Consider the following 24,574-nt stretch of genomic DNA (forward strand, 5'->3'; position numbering starts at 1 on the left):
CCTCTTCAATAAGTGGTGCTGGGAAAACTGGACAGGGACATGTAAAAGTTTGAGATTAGATCATTCCCTAGCACCATACACAAAAATAAGCTCAAAATGGATTAAAGACTTAAATGTAAGGCCAGAAACTATCAAACTCTTAGAGGAAAACATAGGTAGAACACTCTATGACATAAATCACAGCAAGATCCTTTTGGACCCACCTCCTAGAGAAGTGGAAATAAAAACAAAGATAAACAAATGGGACCTAATGAAACTTCAAAGCTTTTGCACAGCAAAGGAAACCATAAAGAAGACCAAAAGACAACCCTCAGAATGGGAGAAAATATTTGCAAATGAAGCAACTGACAAAGGATTAATCTCCAAAATTTATAAACAGCTCATGCAGCTCAATAGCAAAAAAACAGACAACCCAATCCAAAAATGGGCAGAAGACTTAAATAGGCATTTCTCCAAAGAAGATATACAGACTGCCAACAAACTCATGAAAGAATGCTCAACATCATTAATCATTAGAGAAATGCAAATCAAAACTACAATGAGATATCATCTCACACCAGTCAGAATGGCCATCATCAAGAAATCTAGAAACAATAAATGCTGGAGAGGGTGTGGAGAAAAGGGAACACTCTTGCACTGCTGGTGGGAATGTGAATTGGTACAGCCACTATGGAGAATGGTATGGAGGTTCCTTAAAAAACTACAAATAGAACTACCATATGACCCAGCAATCCCACTACTGGGCATATACCCTGAGAAAACCATAATTCAAAAAGAGACATGTACCAAAATGTTCATTGCAGCTCTATTCACAATAGCCCGGAGCTGGAAACAACCTAAGTGTCCATCATCGGATGAATGGATAAAGAAGATGTGGCACATATATACAATGGAATATTACTCAGCCATAAAAAGAAACGAAACTGAGCTATTTGTAATGAGGTGGATAGACCTAGAGTCTGTCATACAGAGTGAAGTTAGTCAGAAAGAGAAAGACAAATACCGTATGCTAACACATATATACGGAATTAAAAAAAAAAATGTCATGAAGAACCTAGGGGCAAAACGGGAATAAAGACACAGACCTACTTGAGAATGGACTTGAGGATATGGGGAGGGGGAAGGGTAAGCTGTGACAAAGCGAAAGAGAGGCATGGACATATATACACTACCAAACGTAAGGTAGATAGATAGTGGGAAGCAGCCGCAGAGCACAGGGAGATCAGCTCGGTGCTTTGTGACCGCCTGGAGGGGTGGGATGGGGAGGGTGGGAGGGAGGGAGATGCATGAGGGAAGGGATGTGGGAACAGATGTATATGTATGACTGATTCACTTTGTTATAAAGCAGAAACTAATTTAAAAAAAATAATAATAATCATCTATCATCTCATAGTTTCTGTGGGCTGGGAATCTGGAAGTGGCTTAAAGAGTACTTCCAGGGACTTCCCTGGTGGTGCAGTGGTGGAGAATCCGCCTGCCAATGCAGGGGACACAGGTTCGATCCCTGGTTCAGGAGGATCCCACATTGCTCCTAGTTGTCACGGAGCAACTAGGCCCATGTGCCACAGCTACTGAAGCCCACACGCCTGGAGCCCGTGCTCCACAACAAGAGAAGCCACCACACTGAGAAGCCCGCGTACCGCAACAAAGAGTGGCCCCCTGCTGGCTACCGCTGGAGAACGCCCGTGTGCAGCAACGAAGACCCAACGCAGCCAAAAATAAATAAAATAAAATAAATAAATTTATAAAAAAAAGAGAGTACTTCCGGCTTAGGTCACACATGAGTTTGCAGTCAGGATGCTGGCTGGAGCTTCAGTGCTCTAAATGCTTGACTGGGCTTCCAAGATAGCTCACTAGCATGGATGACAAATTGGTGCTGGTTGTGGGCAGGTGGTCTCAGTTTCTCCCCACATGGGTTGCTCCACAGGTCCTTGACTGTCCATATGATATGGCAACTGCCTTTCCCCAGAGTGAGCATCTTTCTATCCACCATCCACCATACACACACTCCACGATGACTCAGATAAGAAAACCAAGACAAGGTAAAGTAACCGTGTTCTCTAATACCTATCTTACAGAATGTCTGAGTCAATTAAGAGAGATTAAAAACAGGAGTACGCCAAAATGGTAACAGCTCCTCAGCATTCTACACTTAATGTACATGTGCTTGTATTTATAAGATCTCAGCTGACCCTCCTAAGACTCCTGTGAACATGTATCCTTATGCCCATTTTAGAGATAGGACTAATATAGTTGAAAGGAAGAGAAGCAGCTTAGATCTAGCACCAGTTCTATTAGCGACTGAGCAAATTTTGACAGAAGTTCCCAGTCTACAAGGCCAATGCTTCTCTTCACAATCTGGTAGATTTTAAGTCTATTATTTGAAGAGATCATTCTTCATATAAAAGCCTATGTGGTATTACAAACCTAAAATCTGAGACTCCTCTGGAGCCCTAACCCCCCAGTCACTCAGCTCCTTCTCTAGGATGGACCCCAAGGCTCCATCAAATTACTAAAGGGTCCTGGACCCAGCTGGAAACCACCTCACTCCATCATACTCAAGAAACTGCTCTGGCAAGAGCCCTGTCATCTTACAGCACAGTCTACAGGAACTAGGCGGCTCAGAATGAAACACACAATCACTTCCATCCATCACAAGTGAAAGGCAGGAAGATGACTGGATGGGTGTCCTGAGCACTTCAGTCTCCACCAACTCAATAATATTTGATATTATTACTAATGGAAGAAGGGGAGAGTAAATGTCCTATTGTGTATAATATCCACAGCATGAGTCTTGATAGATAAGTGTAACTTTTATGAAGTTTATGGATGAGCCATCACGAAAAGCCTCCACCGTGTTTGCAGAAAGGTTTTCAATGCCACCCCGAATAGCTGGGCACTAAGATAAGTAAAGCAAACACCTGGGCTCAAGGGAACAGCTGCAGATGATCTGTAATGTTCTAGTCAGAGGAGACCTTTAGTTCAAAGATGAAGAATGAGGTTCTATAGCATTTACGGTTTCCCCTCGCCAGGTACTTTCTATCTGTTATTGCAGGCAAGGCCTTCATTGATCTTTTCTCCCAGCTGTTATTTATTCTCTCCCTTTTAGCTTCAGTGAAGGAGGAAGATGAAGGGCCCAGGTACTCTGTCATTTTCCAACACATCTGAACAGTGTAGCACTTTCTAAATAAGAAAACCAATAGTTATTTTCTTCAGTGCTGCCCACTACATTTTGCTACCCCTGGGAATGTAAGGGCTGCCCCTTGAACAGAGAGATGGAGCAAACTTGGAACTGGGAATGTATCTGAGGCTTTTTTTTTTTTCCTTTCACTTCCTATGGTGTCTGCACTCCTCAGCAACACTGAGCTACTTACAGCTCCCCAAAATAGAGCATGGCCTTCACTTCCATGGTGATTCTTTCACTTTTTGTGTATGTTTCTTTCTCTTCCTTCTCCGATCAGGTTTTTCAATAGTGTGGGGGGGTCCACTTTGTAACAGACCAATCAGAGCAGAAGTGCCTTTGGCATTTGAAAGGACCATATTCTCTTTCCAGATATATCACTTTTCTGATGGGTAACCTGGGAACAGATTCATAACCTCTCTATGCCTCAGTGTCCCCTCCCCCCTTAAAATAGCAATAATAGTGTTCACTCCCTAAGATTTCTGTGAGACATAAGAGAGAATGCATTTAATGAGTGTAGTACATAGTAAGCACTCAGTAAGCCAGTCCAGTGTAACAATTATTGAATGTTATTTAAGTGTAATTAATAATAACAACAGTAGCAATTCAAAGCTTACATGTTTTTGCCCAGGGCACCTTCCCTGATTCCACAGTTACCTTCATCAGAGAATTATGATGGCCAATTTTCACATCTCTCTTTTCCTTTAGATTTTAAATATCTAGAGGCAAGGCTTATGCTTATGCTAAGAACTCTGAGTTTCTTAGGACCTAACAAAGTGCCTGCAACAGGGTGAATAAATGTTTGACTGTTTTCCTTGCTTCCCTTCTTTGCTTTCTTTAAATGCATTGGTCATTTCAATAAGCATGTAATAACTTGCCTGTGCTCCAAGCATAGAAGTGCTAGATATGCAGGTATGGTTTAGACATGGACTCAAGAATTTATTGTTCAGGTGTAGAAATAGATTTATAAATGGATAGCTTCAATACAGTGTAGTGATTCTATGATACAGTGATGCCCAGGGAACTTTGGGAATATAAAGAGAATTCCACTGCCACTGAGAGTGAAGAGGTAGAAAGTAGGATGAAGGCCACCCGGTGGAGGCGATACCCAAAGGAATCTTGGAAGTAGAGCAGGTGCTTAGGCAAGAAAAAAGAATCAGGAGAGGGCTGAGTATTATAGGCAGAGAGAATGACCTCTGCTGAGGGAATAGAAATACAAAATGGCATAGTGAACTTAGGGTATACGACACAGTTCGATATCCCCCATCATAAATATCAAGGAGTGACAGAAGATGAGCCTTAAGAGGTGGGCAGAGGCCAGGTGACGGAGGAACTAGAGTATCATGATGGTAAACTGCCAAAAGCCCGGGAAGTACAATGAGATACAATTTTAAAACAACTGAGACCACAGTCTTGACCAACTATTTAATCAAAGAGGATGACCTATCTATTAACATCCTCCCCCTAAGGTGGCATAGGTAGTATTCAGCCAGGAAAGCAATTAAAGTGTTGGTATTCAAAGTGCAGTGCCCATCAAAAAACACCTTACAGGCTGGAGCCACAAAGCAGAGGAAATAACAAAGTGCAGGGATAGCAAATTGCCTCAGTAGGCAGAGAAAGTGGAGCGTGAAGTTGGAATTGCTCCTAACCTGTCTAGGTTAGCAACATGACTAGGAAGAAAAGTACACGACTAGGAAGAAAACTTACCTATGGTGAGGTTACAGGAGAATGTCAGCACATAGTAATGAAAATGAATCTCGCAGAGTCAAATCTAGCATCCCCATGAACCCATAATTAAGAAAGTGTGGACTCCACAGTCTTCTTTGTTTAATGTGTGGTATTCATTTATAAACAGAGACATAAATTGAATCCTCGGATCTAATTGTTAGGATGCATATACCTAGAGTAAGATTTTCTTCCACAATGCCTCTCCCTAAATATCGATGATGAGCCTATTAACGAGAATTAAATGGACACTTAGAAATTCACTGTTTCTCTGCTTGAAACTGCCTACTTAGTTTTAAAATTCTGTTCTGTACCATTAATAAATATTTATTCATCTTCAAGAACTTTTCTAAGTGGTACTCTGATGTCAAAAGATCTTGGGAAGAATACAGGCAAAGTTAGAGTCATGTAGTATATCTGATTTGCTAGCTATTTTTCTCATTTCGAAATTCAACCAACAAAGGATAACTGACTATGAGATAACAGACACTGTGTTATACACGTTTTTACTTTATCTCAATTTATTATCACCGTAAAGTTATGGCTTAGATCTTGTCATCCCCAAGAACTCTGGACGTGCAGAAAAGTAACTGACCCGTGTCAAAAAGCTAGTAAGAGGTGGAGATGTAATTTGAATTTAGGTTTGTCTGATTCCAAAAGCTGTGCTTTCCCAATATGTAGCATTTGATGTTACCGTGGCAGATCCAGGAGGCAAAATGGGGACAAGATAAGGCTTGAAAGAAGTCCCCCTCTGAGATTTGCTATGCCAAGAACACATCTCCCATTAGAGTAACTCTGAGAGAGCATTCAGCTACTATGCAAGTCTTAATATAAACCGGACTTCACGGTTGAGAACCACTGGTCCACCTAAGCCATCACCATCTCTCACCTGGACCACTGCAACTGCATTCTAATAAATTCCCTGCGTTCACTCTCACTTTCCCGCCTCATTGCATTTTCTCCACAGAAGCCGCAGTGACTACCTTAAAATAGAAAACGGATCATGCCAAGCATTCCTCATCGTCTTTGTTTTCAAACAGACTTTATAGTTCTCAGTATAAAACCAAAGTTCTTGGTTGGCAGGACCATGATGCTCTGCGATAACCTGTCAGCTACCTTCCTCTTCACACCTGTGTGGCAACCCCAGTGGCTTTCTTTCTATTTCTCTGTTTCCTCCAGCCAGAAGGTCCTTGCATGTGCAGTTCCCTCTGTCTGGAAGGTTACGTTCTACTCAATATTCAGATCTAAGTTAACTTGTCTCACTCTCCAGCAATTTCTTTCTCACCACTCAGTCTAGGTCACTTCCTTCGCTATTTACTTTCATTGACTCTGGCTCCATTTCCTCCCTGCACTCATTTCAGTCTGTACTATATTCTTTATGGCATATATGTGATGGATATGGCTCTGCAATCAGACTGCAAGTCCATATAGCAGGGATTTATCTTTTTCACCATTACACCTCAGACCTACCCGAGAATCTGGCAGATACTTTTGAATAAACGAATGAGTTTTAAAAATCAGAAATCTATGCCTACAAAAAGAGTTGTAACAAAAGACCAAGTTCTTTAGAACAGAGCCTAGTTGAATCATCTTTGGTACCAACTAGCTATGTACACTTGGACACCAGTATTTATGTATTTAATTCTGCAAATATTACTTGAGTTACAACTTTTCCTAGGTGCTGGGCCAAACAGTAAAGATATAACAATGAGCAAGAGACATGCAGTCCCTGACTCATGGTGTTTACACAGTGAGGGTTTCAGGGTTTTTTCTTCTTTAAATTGAAATTTTTATTGAGAACACTGTAGATACGCATACAGTTGTAAAAACTAATACAAAGAGATTCTGTATACTCTTTACCCAGTTTCTCCCAACAGTAACAGTTTGCAAAACTGTAGTGTGATATCACATCCAGACTATCGGCATCGATACCAGGTTGCAGTTTTTAAACTAATAATTCCAAGTGCAGAAAGGAAGAGTTCAGAAATTGAAAGAGTTCCTAATAGCGTGAGCAGAAAGAATAAAGTGGAGAGAGACAAACTAATGATTTTGGAGACTTAGACCGCATGCCACTTCATGGAGTGTCTTGTAAACCATATAGAAGTTTTAGGACTATATCTAATATGCAATGGAGAGTCATTGTGGGCTTTAAACAAAGATGAGAATTAAATGCAGAGGGAGGAACATGGTGGGACTTCAAGAGCAGCACAGTAGAACTTCCTGCTTCTAACGTCATAGAATAAAAATCTCTTTATGTGTAGAGGAAGACCTGCCCAACATAAGATACGAAGCCCTAATAAACAAGCTTCAACCTCCTCTTACTTAAACCCTTCAGGACCATATTGAGTACATTTTCAGTCATTTTCTATCACTCACTAACTTTTGGGCCGAATCCCTTATCCATACAAAGGATACCCCGTTGCCTCCTGTAGCACAGAATATAGGAATGCCATTTTAGGACATTCTCTTGAAGAAGATGGCAAGGAGTTTGGGTGAAATGCTTACCCCTATCTTCCCTCACCTCTTGTTTTTGGTAATACAATCTGAGAAATAGTAATCTAGAAATTAAGCTCTTTGGAAGAAGGAAATATTACTATTACAATATTTTATTTAAAATAACCATTGGGAATATCGAACAGAAATAAAAATGAATGAAGTACTGATACATGCTACAAGGTGGATGAACATGAAAAACACGCTATGTGAAAGAAACCAGACACGAAAGAACATATATTGTACATTTAATTTGTATTAAATGTTCAGGAAAGGCAAATCTATAGAGTCAGAAAGTAAATTAGTAGTTGCTTAGAGACTAGTGATGACAATGAAGACATCATAAACTAACATGATTAAAATCTAAAACTGGATTATGGTGAATGTTGAATGACTCAGTAAACATGCTAAAAATCATTGATATACACTTATAATTAGTGAATTTTGTGATAAGTAAAGTATATCTCAATAAATTTGTTAAAAATTGAAAATTTATCCAATATAAAAATAATACAGAATAGAAAGTCGAGAGGTACCTTTTGGATGAGATATAAAGAATCATTTGTTTTGTATTCCTTACCTAAGAAAGAGCAAGGCTGTTTCTGTTCCCCTTAAGATATATAACCAACTCTGTTTTTCCTCCTACGGGAAATAATTTGTTTATTCCCATTATTCTATAGGGCATGGCAACCTTGTTTGAATGGCTTTTCTTGGGCAATTTCTGGAACATAGATTTCCCACTGTTTGTCCATTGACTTTTTAATTCCTAAGTCCTTGACAGTAGGAAGTCAATATGTGTTAAAGGTTTAAAAATACCAGATGAGACAAACAGAAATTCTTTGCTTGCTGAGTTTGAGTGAAGTCTGACAGAGGTGGGTGTGTGGTTAACATTGTTGCCAAAGGGATAGAGCTGAACGATTTTCATTGAACTTTTTCTCAGAAGCGGTTAAGGCAGATGCTGCACGTCTCTGAGAAATGCTTCCATTTCTCGGGCACAGGTGAGAAAGTGGGCACAAGGCATCATGATAATACTCTCATGTCCCCTAAAGAACCATTATAGCAGCTCTAATCCGCAGATAACAAGCCCTTTACAAATATATTAAGGATTAAAATTAAGAGGAACAGCAGCATCCTGTACATCAGTGGTTCTCAGAGCGGGACCCCCCAGAGAAGCAACGGCAGCATCACCTAGGACATAATAAAAATGCAAATCCTTTGGCCACACTTGAGACTTAACAGAATCAGAGACTCTGGAGATGGGAGTCAGAAATATGCATATTAAAAAGGCTTCTAGGTGATTCTGACCCATGGTTAAGCTTGAGAACTACTGCTATGAACATAAGAACACAAGTATGGGCATCAGCAGACTTGGGTATGGTTCATGGTACTGAACTAGCCTATTACAGAGCCCATCATACAGGTACCCAAAGAATATCATAAAGGTATATAGATACTTTGAAAAGGCTGGAGTATGGAAAGCTGAATAAGCATCAACTTTAGCGATTCCTTGAGAAAAGTGGTGAGAGACAGAGAGATGTCTTTTCTTAAAGTGTTGCAAATAAAACCTCTTCAGGTCACTACTATGATTCAGCTACTTCCTGGAGCTCAAGAATCATTTCTAAGTGTAAGCCAATGTATGGATATGGATGGAACCAACTTCACATGAAAAAAATATCATAGGGGGCCTCCCTGGTGGCGCAGTGGTTGAGAGTCCGCCTGCCGATGCAGGGGATACGGGTTCGTGCCCTGGTCTGGGAGGATCCCATATGCCGCGGAGCGGCTGGGCCCGTGAGCCATGGCCGCTGGGCCTGCGCATCCGGAGCCTGTGCTCCACAACGGGAGAGGCCACAACAGTGAGAGGCCCGCATACCGCAAAAAGAAAAAAAAAAAAATATATCATAGGATAACCAGGCTATGGGTGAGTCTAAAAAGTCCAGAACTAGCTCTCTCAGGTTTTAGAGTTCCATTTTCACTGATCACTAATGAGAGGTGATTTTGCCTTTAGATCTATGCTTTATACTACTCAATTTCACAGAAAACTAAGTAAAAGAACCATTTATTGACAGTGGAAATAATTATTTACTCTGTAGTCTTCTTTTAAACACTTTATAAATATATTTAATCACTGCAATATACACACATGATTTAAAATACTAAAAATAAAAGATAGAATGAAGAACAGAGTAGAGAATATAAAATTTTCTGCCCTTTTCCAATCAATTATCTAGATATATCTATTCCCCAGAAGGAACCAATTTTAAGTTTTTTTAAACAATTTCTTCTGGTTATTATTTGGAAGTTTCTTCTTAAACCCTCAAGTCATATAGTTTCATCAGGTGAAGGCTAATTTCTTTTCTGGGGATCATGGTAGAGCCATACATCCCAAGTCCCTTTAAATTTCCTGTCAAACTATCTTCTTTGGTCTCTGTCATTACCCTCCAACTGCTTATAAGCGTATATATAAAACATGGTACCAATGAAAGAAACAGGTCTTTTTATTTTTTTTTCCTCCCAAATGCAAACCTGTAAAATTGTAAATTGCCTCTATGTTCCATTATAGGATGGATTCCTTTTGAAAGCTGCAGATATTACAATATTTTCATAGTTAGTATGTTTTATGAAATGTATGCAAAAATGTACAAATATGTATCCAGAAAATATGCATTCAACTTTAAGGCAAATATTAAAAAAGAACACATCCTTGGGGTTATATTAGCTTCCTAACATTTTGCTTCAATATGTTCTTATTTGTGACCTGAGCATTTGATTCCTCTTTTGACTGACACTGTGAAATTGTTCCAGTTTTAACAAATATTTATTGAGCACTCACATATGCTACAGTCTTTTCTAGTCCTAAGAATATAGCCAAAAAGGAATCAGAAAAAATGGTTTACTTTCAGCACCTAGAGATGCCATGGTAAGTTAGGAAGCCCACAGACTTTTTGGAATATCCTGACTCCTGACATTTTATCCAATTCCAAACCTGCCATCCACCACTGTGTTCCTACAGGCAAAGTAATTAATCTCTCTGGGTTTTTAATCCTCTGACTGAAAGGATCTTGGAACTATCTCCTTCTTTCAGGTAAACATCCCACAAATAGCAAATAAAATATATTTAAAGTAGGTCCTAGGTTGTTTTAGAATGAATGAGAATTTTTTTAAAAAGTAATCTAAGAAAAACAGGAGTATGTCAAAAAGCTAAATATATATATATACACACACACTGAGGAAAACTAGAATGATTTTTAATACCAATTGGCAACAATTGACCTTAAGGATACTAAAAGTTGCAACTGAAGAAAGCCTATAAGTTACAAAGTTGCTTACAGACCATCTCCTGCATTGGTATGACATGGTTAGTGCAAAGGGGTGTAACTACAAGTCTGGTTTTGGCACAGATGTTGGTGATACTCAAGGCAGATTGCATTTGGCAAGAAGGACTTTCCTCCCTCTACTCTATTCAAAGTAAGAATCTTTAGAGGAGGTTGTATAATTTAGAAATCCAAGCCTACGTATTTGCCAACTACTTGAGAAGTGCTGCTGGCTCTGTGCCAGTCATTACAGCTAATGAATTGTGCAGTTGTACCCACACTGCTGTGCCTGTTTCAACTGATGGGTACCTTGATGTGGAAGAAAACATGCACTGGGAAACCCTTGATCTCACGTGGTGCCCTGGATAAGGGCACCTGGGATCAGAGCAATCCAGACAGCCTGTTTTCTAGATTGCACCCCTCTTCCTTACTGAACGAATGCCTTATTTTATAAAAGTCCAGAGAGTGAAAGTCACATTCCCAAGGCTCAACAGGAAGGCAGCAACCTGGGACTTGATGCTAAGCCACCATAGCTTTCTCAGCTCTTCTGTAAGATGCCACCAAAACACGACCAGAGAAAGATCTATCTGCCAATGATCAACTTCTACTATTGATGAGCCTTATTTCTCACATGCATTAAAGTATTTATAACTGCAATGTTCACTACCAGGGCCTATTTATTATTTCCACACTGATGTTTTTCACCAAAATACCTAGATGTGCCAAGATAGCAAATATGGGGAACTGACCCAGTGAAATGAAAAACATGCACTATTGGTTTTTCAGAAATGGTGAAGCACAAATCCTTCATTTACTCTCCGCCTTGTTTTCAGCTTTCACTTAATATCAGAGAAGCGTCCCATCAGAGCATGAGATCCATATTGATGATTGCACAGTCACACTGCCTGCTCTGCTGTGTCTTGATTATAATTGAGTCACTTACACAAATTTGAGTAAAGGCAGGAAATCAACCATTTGTGATGAATAATTCCTGAAAATTGGATGCAAGACTACATTTTATAAATGTAGATTAGGTAATAGTTCAGGTTTTCAAGAAGGACCCTACAAGTAGGTGTATTATATTATCTTACTCAGTAACACACTCATTACATACAGTTAGGGTGACTGCACGTCCCAATTTGTCTGGAACGGTCTTAGTTCACATCTGCTGTCGCCCTATTTAGTATTTGTCCTGGACAAAAATACCTCAGATAGAAATACAAATTATATGGTCATTTTGTACAAAGTACAAATAACGTATACAGCATTCAAAAGGCAGTACAGCCTTTTAGAATTTGCTTAGGTCTTAGAGTCATGCAGTCCTGAGTTTAATGTTAGCTCCCACTTACTGGCTGCATAATCTTGATAAAGTTTTAAACTTCTCTGGGGTTCTGCTTCTTCATAAGTAAATGTAAAAAAGACAGCTCTGACTTCCACATTAAGATTGTTGTGAAGATTAAGTGAATCCTGGATGCACAATGCCTGAATCTGGCATATACGGTTTTCAGTAAAAGGAAGGTGTACACACATAGGTACATAAAGAAATGAGTAAACCCAATATCGTCTCTTTTGAGATTTGCTCTTGAAAAAAATTCCACTTACATTGCAAATAAATAGAGATACAGCCAACACCCCCACCAACCCATCGAATAAAATTTGTAATAACTAGTTTTATAAGTAGAAAAGAACATATATATATATATATATATATATATATATATATATATATAATTAAATACTGGATAATGGTCAGGGCATTTTGGCCAATCAGCACAAAGTTCCCTCTAAAACTTTGCCTGCTAACTCTATTTCTTCAGAATCCAAGCTGTGCTACTCATTTCTTTCCCCTTCTCTTCTTCTCTCTCCCCTTTCCATGTGCCTTGAAGGAGGCAAAGCATGACCGTTTCTCCATACTCCTGTATCAACCATGTTAGAAATGTTCCCCCACCCTCTGGGATAGCTTGAGCCAACCCCCAGAGAGCAGGATGCACTCTCATGGCTTCAGTTTTCCCCCATAATGATGAACAATACTCAGCTTCACTGAAGGGAGACTTGCAGAGACTCACTGGTCTTCAGAACCCAAGCCCATCAACCCTTAGATACTCCCTCTTCCTCAGGAACTTCTTTCTCCTTTTCTCCTGAGAAGCCAATAGCTTATCACTGTTTTTCATCTGAATTTAACCTTTGAATGACTGTCGGTGATATTAATAATTGTATTTAAACTTATTTCCAATCTGAAGATCCACGTATGTTGTTAATTATCAAATACCCATGCTGTTTTCTTTCAATTTAAACATAAAATGCCACTTGGAAGATACTTCAATGATAGGTATTTTATAATCAGCCATAATTACTTTAGATAAATATGTATTTCTATAATGAGTCTATTGTATTTTTATATGTATACTTAAGAGTCTTCTAAACAACTCCAGCTACTACTTACACAAAACAATCGCATTTAAACAAACATATTAGTTACTATAATTTTGAGGGTTAATATAAGTGAAATAAAAATATTTAGATAAGACTTTTATATTCATTTTTAGATAAAATCAACCATCCTCCTGAAGATATGAAAAACACTTTTGAAAGAAAGTGAGACAGAATTATAACTATATCTATATATAGATAGATATTTATATATGTGTATGTACATATATATACACAGAGAGAGTATCCACAGAATCAACCATTAACCCTTTCCAGCCCACTAATCATCTTGTAATACCTGGGCCAATTTCACCCTACTTTTGCAACCTATACAGGAAGATACCAAGATCCACACCATAAAACTTTGAGAAGGAAATTGAGAGAAAGAAGAACAAAGTCTTCCAGCCTGGGAGCAAAAGGTCTAGCACTACATACAAAGCTGCAGAGTGTTTAGTGGTTAGGTGAGGAAAACTGTGTGACACAACTGTTCAAACAAAATAATTGACACTGTCCTTGACACCTCTATTTATTTTCCCACAACTTCACAGACAAACCATCATTAAATCTTGTCACATCCCCTTGCAAAATATAGGACAAGACCTTGATCAAACTTGCCATCATTCCATGTTTCCTAATTTGCTTTCCTGCTTCTGTTGTTAACCACCTACAGACTACTTTCAATAGGACACAGAGTGATCTTTTCAAAACAGGATGCTAAAAATACGTTCATAGCTCCCTATCTCACTCAGAGTAGAGGTCAAGGCCCTTACTGCATGGTAAGCCTCCAAGTAAGGTTGCCAGATTAAGCAAATAAAAATACAGAAAGCTTGTACTGAACTTCAGCAAAACTTACCTTCTTGCTGTTCCTTTACATCCATGGTATTCAATGAGCGTCCACTGCCTGAGATGGAGGAGGCTGTCAGCCACCAGACCGGTGCTGAGGGATGTGTTCAGGTGTCTCCTTATCAGAAAGGTCTTTCTTGACTAGCCTGATTGTAGCCTTTATCACCACCTGACAGATAAAAATTAAAAATATCAAAATATCTCCCTCCATTAAAATGTGTAGCTCCCATAAGTCAGAGAACTTGATTTCTCACTGCCATGCCACTAATACTTACTGTTTGCTTCAAAGAAGGTGCCCACTAACTACCTGAAGATCAAATGTTTTCAAGAGACATAAGCAATGGCAGTATTGACAATTTCAGTGTAACGTCCAGGGTTTTATCACTAGGAAATGGCAAAGCTACAATCAGAAGCCATTAAACCCAGACTCTTAACCATTATCCTATTTTTATTATTATGTTTTTAGTGGGAAATATAGGGTTTTTTCCCTCTTGTGTCTAGATCTTTGTTCTTTGTCTATTATTCATGAAAAAAAACCACAATAAGTCTCTGGGATAAACAACTCGTGAACTGAACTTCCTATCCTTACTCCTTGTACATGATGCATTTACTCTGTAGTCCTCAATTTTCTGATAATTCAAATGGATTAGAAAACAAGGAAACAGTGATGATGGATATTGTGTTTAGGGTAACCCTGACAACTCTATAAAATCCAAACATAATGATTTTCACCATCTAACTCAGTAGCCATTCTCATACATATCCCACCACCACCAGTCTGCCAGAAAGTTGTAAGAATGGGAAGGAGAAGAACAGGGAGGAAAGAATTAGTATAATTCCATAATCACAATTCCAGAAGGTATGCTGTTAAACCTCTAAAGTAAATATTACTTCAAAATATTCTAATACAAAAGTAAAGCTAAATTTTTCATTTACCAAATGAGGAAACTGAACTCACTTTAATATCTCTGTGCTTTATCTGTAAAATAGAATATTTTAATCAGTTAACTAGTTCTCTATACATTCACCTTATAAACGAGTTTAACTGATCTTAGGGAAACTTTTTCTACCTGAACATCTCCCTGAGAAAAAGAGTACTGAATTGCCCTTAAAAATTTAAATGTGGCTAACACATTATATTACTTTCTATTAATCATTTTTGAATAACAATGATATAAGAAAAAGGAAATAATGCATTTTTTTTACTGGAAAATTTGCTGAGGACTGGAGGGTCTTCTTAATCACTCAAGGACCGTGTAAGATAAAGATCCTAGTCTTCATGGCTATATTCATAGGAGACTATGGTTCAAACAAGATGCTATATGAAGAATGTTCCCAAAAAACTAAAATCAAATATATAAAAATTCAACTTGATTACATCTTGTAGAAGAAAAATTTATTTTTTGTTACAAACGTGGATTGATTGATTGATTTGCAAGAAGCTGTGCCTGGATGGAATAAGCATAATGTGAGAAGCAAGTGAACATAGCCAAGTGAGAATGGTCCCTCATAGACGCTGCTGGTGTCCTTCTAGGATTCCTTTGACTGCGTGACAGTCCCTATAACATAGGATTGTTTTAAGCAGTATAAGAGGTAATGTACATAAAGCTTTTTTCACAGTGCTTGACATACATCTCACACAATAATACTGTAGTTATTTTATAACATTACGTTTCTGCAGTACAGGGTGTTCAGATACCTGCTCCAATCCTTGTGAGGGCTCAGGGTCTTATTATATAAGTCCTCACTGGGATCTCATTCCCACTCATCCTCAGCTTCTGGCCTAAACCATTTATGGTCTGTACAAAAGCCACATTTTATTATGGGCAGCAGTATGCCTGGGACCCCAGGGTTTCATAGCAGGGCAGCACCACCTCTAATTTACTAGCACAGATAACTATGGGATGCGTTTTGTGCTTTCCAAAGCTCTCATTTAGTAAATTCAGTCTTTGAGAAACTGATTAGTCTTGAACTCAAACGGTGGGAAATGCCACCATATTACCAGACTTTCAATTTCGTTTGATAAAATTATGTAAGATTTTAAATCTAACATAATAGGCTTCAGACAAAGCAGGAAATCCAGGACATCAGAAATCACATAGTAATGAGGGACTCACTACCGAAAGGTAAGGGAAAAATTTGCTATGGTTCTGATAGTAAAGGTGAACAGAAAAATATATATGAGAATCCCAGCCAGGCCAGCTAGTTCTGACAGAACATTTTTTAGTATGTTTACTTAGAACCAAAGGATTATGTAAAATGTCTTCAAGATGAATAGTCTGTTGGACATTACATTAGAATAGTATCAACTTTGTTCACAATTTCAATATTAAGACTGACTGTAATAGGGCTTCCCTGGTGGCGCAGTGGTTAAGAATCTGCCTGCCCACGCAGGGGACACAGGTTCGAGCCCTGGTCCGGGAAGATCCCACATGCCGCGGAGCAACTAAGCCCTTGCACCACAACTACTGATCCTGTGCTCTAGAACCCGTGAGCCACAACTACTGAGCCCACGTGCCACAACTACTGAAGCCCGCACACCTAGAGCCCGTGCTCCACAACAAGAGAAGCCACCGCAATGAGAAACCCGCGCACCGCAATGAAGAGTAGCCCCCGCTCACCGCAACTAGAGAAAGCCCACGTGCAGCAATGAAGACCTAACGCAGCCAATAAATAAATAAATAAATAAATAAATGTATTAAAAAAAAAGAGTGACTGTGATATAAAAAATGATTTTGCAAAAACTGTGAGGTCAGGGGACCACACCATCCATCTTTATATCTGTGGGGCTTAGCCTAATTGCACCAGACCTTTTCCAACTCCCACTCCAAGTCCATTTGCTTCTTCACCCCCTTCAATCCTCTGCCCTGGGTAGTTGATCCTCATAAATCACAACAACAGTTCTCCTTGCTCTTTGTTTCCTATTAAATTTGGCCAGTGAGGACCCCCATCAGGGATCAAAGGACTTTAGTGAGACAGTGAGGTCAGATATTTATTCCCCAGTATTTCCCTATGAGATCACCTTGAGTTGGTTGTGTCCCAGGTCACCTGGGATTACTACTTCCAAAGGGGCATCCTATACACCAATATTTTTCAAACATTAACATGCCTACAAATTACCTTGGGAGTTTATGAAAATGCAGTTCTAATTCTTAGGTTTAGGGTTGGACCTGAGAATTTTCCTTTCTATTTAGCTTCAAGGTGATACCAATATTGCAACTGTGTAAACCGTATTTTGACTCGCAAGATATGATATGACTGTCTCTTTCTGATCTCTGATTTTGCCACATCCCTTTTGGCCCAGGGGTAGAAATATCATAGTTTCTATAAATGTGAAGGTTTTGCACTATCCCTTGTGGTCTCCTACAACCACAGTCAGACATTTAAATATTCCTTTGGCTATAAACCCAAGCTTCCTCAATTACCTAGTAGAGACCTAATGCTACACTTGTACTTTAACACATAGTAGGAATTCAATAAATGTTCATGACATTAATCTCTGAATAATTCTATTAGATTGTGAAGGTAGAGGTATTTTTCATGTATTCCACCATATAATGTATGTGTCAAATAACCCATAATATATCATTTGAAGGCATGAAAGAATGAAGATTTTTAATTAAGGAATTTCTTTAGTTAAAAAATCAGTGGAGACTTCAAAACTAAGTAACACGTTTCATTTTCTAATGATTTCAACATAATGGCATAGAAAATTGATATCAAGGTAAAGGAGGCAGTTACAGAATTGAAACTGCATAATTTAGAGAGAATCTGACATTTTCCCTAGGCTTCTGAACCACATGGTAGCAAGTCATACTAGTTGGCATCAGACAAGCAATTTGGGAAATAATATGACATTTTAGCAAGCAGTCTTTATAAAGCTTCTATATAATCTTCAAAAATAGCTGAACTGTAACGTTTGCTATCTAAGGGAACTCATTTTCATTCAGAGTATTATTTAATTAAAATTAGCATTTATGAAATTTGTAAATGCTAAACAACTTAATAGGCATATGTATGTATTAACATAGTTTAGGTGTCCAAATTATGTTCATCTACCAGCAAATGTCCACCTGTGGCTCAAATATAGAAAGTCAAAACAGAAAGACAGTTGAATGTATTCAGCAAGTACAGTGAAATTTTATTGCATACCTATTATTTGCCAGAGTCTGAGACAGATTCTATATCTGAACTGAATTTCACATGGTTCCTCATGAGAAATGGGTCCTGAGTTAACCTGAGTTTGAGCCTCACCTTTATTATCTAAGTGACACTGGGAAACCACAATTAATTTGTTGAAAATATTTAAAAAGCTAGTGTATGTGAAAACACCTTTACCATGAAGTGTGCACTGAAAATGAGTTTGTATAAATATGTAATATACATGAGATGTTTTATAACTATGTCAAGGAAGATTATAATTAAAATAGCAGTGTAAAGATATTTTTATACTGACATATAAATCTTGATTTTTATTGACTCCTACTTCTTGCTTTCTTTCATAGAAGAGAGACAAGGAGAAATATCTAAGGAATGTATGGTTTTTTAATGCCATCACTTGAAACTATTTCATTCAATTTTTTAAATAGACTTTAATTTTCAGAGTACTTTTAGTTTCACAGCAAAATTGAGCTGAAAACAGAGAGTTTCTATATATCCCCTCCCCACACATATGGCTTCTCCCACTATCGGCATCCTGTGCACAAATGGTACATTTGTTACAATCGATGAACCTACGCTGATATGTCATTATCACTCAAGATCTACAGTTTACATTATGGTTCGCTCCTGGTATTGCACATTCTATGGGTTTTGACAAATGTATAATGACATGTATCCCTATTTACAGTATCATACAGAATAGTTTCACTGCCCTAAAAACTCACTGTGCTCTGCCTATTCATCCCTTCCTCTCCCCTAACCCATGATAATCATTAATCTTTTTACTGACTCAATCGTTTTGCCTTTTCTGGAATGTCATACAGTTGGAGTCATACACTACAATGCATTTTCAGATTGGCTTCTCTCGCTTAGTAATATGCATTTAAGTCTCCACCATATCTTTTCTTGGCTTGATAGCTTATTTCTTTTTAGCTCTATATAACATTCCTTTGTCTGGATGTACCACAGTTTATTTATCCATTCATCTACTGAAAGACCTCTTGTTTGCATCCAACTTTTGGCAATTATGATAAAGTGGCTATAAAACCACTTTATTCCATGTGCAGGTTTTGTGTGGATATAAGTTTTCAAATCCTTTGGGTAAATATCAAGGAGTGTGATTGCCGGATCATATACTAAGAATTTGTTTAGTTTTGTAAGAAGCTGCCAAATTGTCTCCTAAAGTGACTGTACCATTTTGCATTCCTACCAGAAGCAAATGAGAGTTCCTGTTTCTCCACATCGTCATCAGCATTTGGTGTTGTCAGTAGTCTGTATTTTGGCCATTCTAATAGGTGTGTAGTGATATCTCATTGTTTCAATGCGCATTTCCCCAATGACATATGATGTGGAACATCTTTTCATTTGCTTATTTGTCAGTTGTAAATCTTCTTTGGTGAAGTGTCCATTCAGATCTTTTGCCCATTTTTAAATCGGGTTACTTGCTTTCTTATTGTTGAGCTTTAAGAGTTCTTTGGATAAAAATCTTTGATCAGATATGTCTTTTGCAAATAAGTTCTCCTGATCTGTAGCCTGCCTTCTTATTCTCTTGATAGTGTATTTTTCAGAGCAGAAGTTTTAAATGTTAATGAAGTCCAGCTTGTCAAGTATTTCTTTCATGAATCATGCCTTTGGTCTTCACCATACCCAAGATCATCTAGGTTTTCTCCTATGTTTTCTTCCAGGAGTTTTATAGTTTTAGATTTTACATTTAGGTTTATGATACATTTTGAGCTATTTTTTGCGAAGGAGGAAACGTCTGTGTCTAGATTCATTTCTTTGCATGTAGTTGTCTAGTTGTTCCAGAACTACTTGCTGTATTTCAACCACTTTTAGATTTACTAAACGATATCTGAATAAAAACCTAGGCAGTAACTTGGATCCATGCACAATTTCCTGGTGCACCATGGAGGTAACCTCACTTTACCCCCAAGGAAAATAAAATGATATTTAGAAAACTAATTTTATTCATCTGATTGAAGAAAAATTGAATATAAAGGGGGAGCATCCAATATAAAAGGAGGGAAATCCCAGAATGATCCTTCTGAGCCACAGGATCTGATTATATCCATCCCACTCCGACTGTGGCTGCTGTACTTGTAGTCAAACACTTGTGAAATGGGGTTGTGCACTGCATCTTCACTAAGGCAGATTGCTGTGGGAAATGCCATGGAGACTCATTTCTTCACTGGTGGCCTGGTCAGCTTGTTCCTCTGGGGACTAGAATCTATACCTTGTGGGTTGAGAGCCAATGACAGCCAGAATTCCCTTCAGGGGCCATGTAAGATTGGGCTTCGATATTAAGTACTCAAAATGTAGACTACTAAGGAGCAAGGAAAATTTAGTGAGGTGACTTAAGTAAGCAACAAAGTATGATTATGAGTTAAAATACTCAGTATTGGGCCTCCCTGGTGGCGCAGTGGTTGAGAGTCCGCCTGCCGACGCAGGGGATACGGGTTCGTGCCCCGGTCCGGGAGGATCCCATATGCCACGGAGCGGCTGGGCCCGTGAGCCATGGCCACTGAGCCTGCGCATCCGGAGCCTGTGCTCCGCAACGGGAGAGGCCACAACAGTGAGAGGCCTGCATACAGCAAAGAAAAAAAAAAAACTCAGTATTGTAAAGATGAGGTGTCTTAGACCAATTTCCTTGAAAGTAGAGCCTAAGGCAGGAATTCTTATGAAAATCATTTATTGAGGGATTATTCTATGGAGAAATCTATAAGAAGTGAGAAAAGCAGTGTAGAGCAGGAGAAGAAGCTAAAGGAAATATGTAGGATCATCTGGAGTCTAGTGTCAGCCTGATTCCATGGCAAGCTCTTAAGTCTAAATGGTTCCACAGTTTTGAATTACCTGGAGTTTTGTTCAGTATCACTCAATTATTGGATGCAAGCTACTTCAGGGAAGGACACAGACTCTCAGGCACTTCCTAGTGATTTCCCAAGAGGAATTCTTGAAAGAAGGTGCAGGGGTCTTCCCTGGTGGCACAGTGGTTAAGAATTCACCTGCCAATGCAGGGGACACGGGTTCGAGCCCTGTTCCAGGAAGATCCCACATGCCACTGAGCAACTAAGCCCATGTGCCACAACTACTGAGCCTGTGCTCTAGAGCCTGCGAGCCACAACTACCGAGCTGACATACCACAACTACTGAAGCCCGCATGCCTAGAGCTCGTGCTCTGCAACAAGAGAAACCACCACAATGAGAAGCCTGCACACCGCAATGAAGAGCGGCCCCCACGCGCCCCAACTAGAGAGAGCCCGCACGCAGCAACGAAGACCCAATGCAGACAAAAATAAATAAATAAATTTATTTATTAAAAAAAAAAAGGTGCAGTTGTGAGATGTCAACAATGAACAGTGACCACACACAGCAGTTGGGGCAAGGGTACACTCGCCCATATTGATCCTAGACAGGCACAAAGAGTCCCTATGAGAGCATCCTTGCACTACTAGATCCCTTGCTTCTCCATTAAGTGTATTTCATCCAGGCATGGTTCTGGTTGTTCACAGTTTTGGGAGAAATATACAAAAGACTGATGGTGGAAATACTTCTCTGTTCCTGCAGTGGTCCCAAAGCTATAAACTGATACATCATCCCCTTTTCCTATGACCTCTCTACTTTCTCTTCCTCCTCCTTGGTTAGCACTTCTACTGGTCTAGATGGCTTTCAAGGTGGAATACCAGACTCTCATCCCTAAGGGGCCTGAGATCCAGGTTTCTATGCCCTTATCAGGCTACAGTTGCTATGCTTGCCCATTTAAAGTAAATTTGGGTTAAGAACATCAAGAGATTCATTAGTGTATCACCTGAGTGCAAACATATCCCTCCCTGACAGCATAATTACTTAAAGTATTGTAATTCCTTTTTTTGTTGGCCTTCTGTACCACAGTGACCAGGTGGTGAATATGGCATTGAACTGAGTGGGACTCTATGTGTTTTGGTAGGAACAGTCTCCCTCGGGGAACATGAACATCCAAGACCCACGGAGCCCACATCTGGGGAAGGAGCAGGAAGCCCTGATACCTCAAGTGATCAGTGGAAGTGATGGTAAGAATGGCCACACATACTCTCAAATCTTGTTTCTCACACCAGTTTTTCTACCTATCATATTATCTCTCTCAGTACAAGGTATATACTGTATCCTGAAAGATGCAGTGTAGTCAGTGAGTGACAGCACAAGGCTGATGGTTCAACTGCATCTGTAAGAGGCAATTCCATTACTCACTTCTCCAGGCCAGCAAGTCCTATATGGCGTGGTTTGCAGTGGTAACAATGGATCTCAAGGTTGTGTGCCCAGGGATGTTCCTCTTCAGACTTAAATTGGGTTCCTTGGTCCGAAGCGAAGTTATACATTATCTCATGTCAGCAGGTCAGAAATTCTTAAGTCCTCAAATAGTGCTTAGGCATTGAGGGCAGGAGAGGGGCACACATATGAAGAATGTGTCAATACCTGTCAGGATGTCATTGCTCTTCCCAGGACAGAAGATGTCCAATGTCATCAACTTTCCCCCAAGTGCCTGGCTGTTCTCCTTGAAGGAAGGCACAGTGTGGGTCTCTTTTGCTGACAGGTTGAATACTTTGAAGTAGCAGGAGATAAGTCAGATTTGATAAGAGGAAACCCATGCTGTGAGGCCTATCTCAGGCATTCGCTGGCCAAGGGTAGTTCTTTGCCACTATGACTACTCCATTCATAAGCCCATTGCACAAGCACCAGGGCAGCCAAGGACAGAGTCTTGCTAACATCAACTATCTGAGTTCTCCTATTCTCTTTATTTATTATCTTTTTTGTGTGTGTAGTAGATCCTCTCTGGTAGGCATTACCATGTGATATAAGATCCCTGCACTTTGCATCATGTCCTTTAGGCCTATCCATATGCCCCATCCCATGACCTCCTAAATCCAATCTTCCAAACTTGCCCCACAGTAGTACTTAATACATTTGAGACATATAGTGACTAGGTTACTTTAAATGGACAAAGGAGACATATCAGAGAGTAGCTGAACCTTCCACTAGAAACAGGAGCAGCAAAAAGATAGTGAAATCAGCCTGTGAAATTCGGGACACTGGCATTTTTGTTTATTAATGACAAGAATTTATACAGATGGATGAACCTGTTGGGGGAATAGCATAGGACCAACATAGCTCTGATTATACTGCAATTGGCATTGCATTGGAAGGTGGGGAGACCTGTTTCGGGGGCGGGGGTGAGCATGGCGGCAAATGGCCCAGTTTTGACATAGGCTGGATGTCTGTGAAAATGAGAAGATGATGCATTTGAGAGCTATTCAGAAAGCTGAATTTAGATAAAGTTTGATGGAGATTTATTTTTGACAAGTTCAGGGAGTTTGGGCATTATCTGGTCTCTCAGGATAAGAGTATAATTCTTTATTCAGCATGTTAAAACACCTAACAGAAAAATATAGATGGTTCTCACACCTGGTATTTAAAAGATCTTACTTTCTATAATTATTACCATATACGTGTGTGTATGTGTATATATACATATATTCCCTAATATTATTCTTGATAATTGGTACAGGATTGTTGCATTGGTTTTTGAAAAGTGTTTTTTAGCTTCAAATATACAACCACAGCTTCAGCTACTTTAATTTTTACTCCACTTCTGGAAGTTAATAATGCTGCTGAAAAAGCAATTAAACTAAAAAACAAAGCTTCATTTTGAAGAATAAGCAGCTTGCAACCTGGTTTAACGCTGAGACAGCACTAATAACACAGCACTTATGATCTAAGGGAGAAAATGAAAAGTCTTTATTATTTCCCCAAACACTGGAACAACCAGGGCCTAAAGACACACTATCACCATCTATTGCATTAGATGACATGCATTTTTGTAAATGAAATGCTTACTTCTGAGCATTATATTCTCCACTGTAATGACCTGGCTAAATAGTTAATTTGATCTCCAAACATAAAGAGCTCTAATGTCATTTCAAGACTCAGAAGGCAAGTAGAAAGGTGAGAGGGAAAAGAACTAAGCAGAGCCAATGAGGCAGCCTCTAGTTGGAGATACATGATGGGCCGTAAATGCTCATTTGATTTAACCCAGAGAAAATAATCTTTGCATTTTAAGATAGGGCTGTTTTAAGAAAGCCTTCTTCCTAATCCCAGCTCTGCTTTCCACAAGGCTGAGGATAATGCAGACAGGTTAGTTCAGTAAAATAAAAGTGAAACTTGGCTTTCAACTGAAGAATTTAAGTCTTGCTTCTCTATTAGCCTCAAGAAATCAGACCCACTCTTGAAGTTGGTATACTCTTGGTGGTTTTCGCATAGAGAAAAGGCTTTCACAGCCCTTATGCCCCGCAAGTAAGCATGCCTTTGTTTAATTTGACCCCTGAAATTGGAAACTGTTATCCTAGAGAGAAAGCTCCATACTTAAAGTAAAAGCCACATTAAACAAAGGATTTATACT

General features: G+C 39.2%; 1 long non-coding RNA gene across 2 annotated transcripts in view; it reads right to left on the reverse strand.

Moving 5' to 3' along the window:
- LOC308606257 overlaps positions 1-24,574 on the reverse strand; it is a 1,608,653-nt gene that overhangs the window by 395,308 nt on the left and 1,188,771 nt on the right. For both annotated transcript variants that reach the window (XR_014013787.1, XR_014013788.1), the window contains one exon: positions 13,994-14,152. This is a non-coding gene — a long non-coding RNA (uncharacterized lncRNA). The remainder of the gene's footprint in view (positions 1-13,993; positions 14,153-24,574) is intronic.

This window comes from Mesoplodon bidens (assembly GCF_964165515.1).
Source record: "Mesoplodon bidens genome assembly, chromosome: 18".
Taxonomy (NCBI): domain Eukaryota; kingdom Metazoa; phylum Chordata; class Mammalia; order Artiodactyla; family Ziphiidae; genus Mesoplodon; species Mesoplodon bidens.